A 3,082-nucleotide genomic window follows, 5' to 3' on the forward strand; every position below is an offset into this window, starting at 1 on the left:
TATTCTGGGTGTTTTCATTGTCTCTTGCGTTAGCGACCGATGACTCCTCCTCGTCCCTTTCGATGTGCTAACCTGTTGAATTTTTGCCACATTGTCCGTGGTGTCTTTAGGGTCTCCTGAATCACTGTCCTCTGCTTGCCCCCCTTGCCCGAACTGGCTAGCTTTGCAAGCAAGTCGGCTCGGGCATTTTGTTCCATGGGCACGTGGACTAACTCGAACAGTTCGAACGACTCCTTCAGGACTTGGACATATTCCAGGTATGCAGCCATCTGAGGGTCTTTAGCTTGGTACTCCCCTGTGACTTGGCCTGTAACTAACAAAGAGTCACTCTTTGCCAACAACATTCCCGCGATCAGGGCCTCACACTCTGCTTGGTTGTTGCTGGCCTTGAAAGTGAAACATAGAGCCTGGTCAATCAACAACCCATCTGGTCCTTCCAAGATAACACTAGCTCCACTACCTTGTTGGTTTGAGGAACCATCTACAGAGAGCACCCACCTGAAACCTGCACCTTCTTGGTGTGTGGCTGCCGAGGAGAGTTCCACTACGGAGTCGGCATAAATCTGGCCCTTGATGGGGCCTCTAGGTTCGTAGTGTATGTCAAATTCAGACAGTTCTACCGCCCATCATGCCATTCTGCCTGTTACATCTGGTTTTTGCAGGACCTTGCAGATTGGAAGGTCTGTCATTACTATCACAATAAAGCTCTGGAAGTAGTGGCAGAGTCTTCTTGCTGAGAATACCACTGATAAGGATGCTTTCTCTAAGGCCTGGTATCTCACCTCTGGCCCCTGCAATACCTTGCTGACGAAATAGATTGGCCTCTGCACCTGGTCTTGCTCCTGCAATAGGACCAAACTGATCGCCTTTTCTGTAACTACGAAGTATAAGCGGAGTGGGATACCTAGCTCTGGCTTGCACAACACCGGTGGGCTGGCCAGGTACTCCTTCAATTTTACAAACGCCTCCTCGCACTCACGGGTCCAAACGAACCTGTTGTTCCTTTTCAGGCACTGGAAATAAGGGTGTCCTTTGTCTCCCCCTACCGATACGATTCTGGACAGAGCTGCCATACGCCCTGTCAACTGCTTTACTTCTTTTACTGAGATTGGGCTTCTCATAGCTATTATGGCAACGCACTTCTCAGGATTTTCCTATATTCCTCGTTCAGTGAGTAGGAAACCCAAGATCTTACCTGCCTCAACCCCGAACACGCACTTCTCCGGGTTCAGCTTTAACCTGTACTTCGCTATCGTGGTCAATAACTCTTCTAGGTCAACTACGTGTTGCTCCTACTGTTGGGAGGTGACCACCATGTCATCTACGTATGCTTGGAAATTTCGCCCTAACATGGGTGCTAACACTCTATCCATCAACGACTGGTAGGTGGCCCCTGCGTTTTTTTAGCCCAAAGGGCATGGCCTTATAGCAATAGCAAGACAGCTTCGTCATGAACGCGGTCTTGCATTCATCCCTGAGGTGCATCATGATCTGGTTGTAACCAGAGAAGGCATCCAGGAAGCTGAGTAACTTGCATCCGGAGGCGTTGTCCACCAAAGCATCAATATTGGGCAACGGGTAAGAATCCTTTGGGCAGGCCTTGTTGAGGTCCGTGAAATCGAAACACATCCTCCATTTTCTGTTGGCCTTCTTTACTAGTACCACGTTGGCTAGCCACTCGGGGTACTGGATTTCCCTGATGTGGCCAGCCTTTAGTAGCTTATCCGTCTCTTCCTGTATGACTTGACGCTTTTCTTCGTTGAATTTTTGCCTTCTCTGGCGGACAGGTCGAACCTTGGGGTCAATGGTGACACGATGACATAGGAAATCAGGGTCAATACCGGGCATGTCGGCGGCGGTCGATGCGAACGCGTCAGATTTGATGGTGATCACTGCCCTTTCAAGGGAAGGCAATTTCATCTTCATATGCCTCGTGGAGGGAACTGCTCCCAACCTGTTTAAAGATGGTCTTCCTAACAATATATTATAGGCCGAGAGAGCGTTAACAATGAGGTACCTGATGCTGGTAGTGCGCGAAGACGCGCCATTCGTGAATGTTGTCCTCAACTCGATGTGCCCACGAAACTCCACCTTGTCCCCTGCAAAACCATACAAACATCCGGTGTAGGGCCTTAACTGGTCCGTGGACAGTTGTAACTGGTTGAAGGTCGTCAAGAACATCACGTTTGCTGAACTTCCTTGGTCTACAAGGACACGGTGCACCCTCCTCCCTGTTGTGACCAACGAAATTACTACCGGGTCATTATCATGAGGCACGACATTGCGGAGGTCGGCTTTCCTGAAGGCGAGGTCGACGTTGGGGATCAGGTCCGCCTGTTGTACCTCCACTGCCATTACTCTTCATGTGTACTTCTTTCGCTGGGAGGCAGTGCACCCTCCCCCTGAGAACCCTCCTGAGATAGTGTTTACCTCCCCGTGGATAGGCACCTCGTGCCCCTGCAGCTACCAACGCTTGGTCGTCTTGCGGCTCTTGAAGATAATCCTTTAAGAAACCGCTCTTCACCAGTTCATCTAGTTGGTGTGTCAAGGCCAAGCAATTACGTATGTAGTGGCCATTCGCCTGGTGGAACTCACACCAAGCGTTCTTGTTGGGCCCCATCTTCCTATCGGTCTTTGCCGGTACCTTCAGTCTTGTCGCTATGTTTGGAATAACGATCAACTCCTTAAGCTCCACTCAGAAATTATGCTTTGGGGGTGGGTCCCTTCGTGCGTGAGTCCCGGCCTGGGCCCGTTCATAGGGTTCTCCCGCCCCCTTTTTCTCTGTGGTCGCCTCGTGCACCTTCATAGACTAAGGCCGTGCAACCGCCGGAGATCGGACTGGATTGACGAGACCTTGCTTCTGCGTCACTCGATCATCTGCGGCAATGTGTGCTAACACTGGGCGTCTAATCTCCGTGAATGTATTCGGGTAGAACCTTAACAGTGATTCACTGAAAGGCCCAGGTAGCATTCCCTTGACAAAGGCATGCACCGTCGTGGCCTCATCAGTGGGTTTCAATCTCACTACTTGGACCCCAAATTTGTTCAGGTAGTTCTTCATGGACTCCCCCTGGTATTGTTT

This window comes from Phaseolus vulgaris, chromosome 3 (assembly GCF_000499845.2).
Source record: "Phaseolus vulgaris cultivar G19833 chromosome 3, P. vulgaris v2.0, whole genome shotgun sequence".
Classification (NCBI taxonomy): domain Eukaryota; kingdom Viridiplantae; phylum Streptophyta; class Magnoliopsida; order Fabales; family Fabaceae; genus Phaseolus; species Phaseolus vulgaris.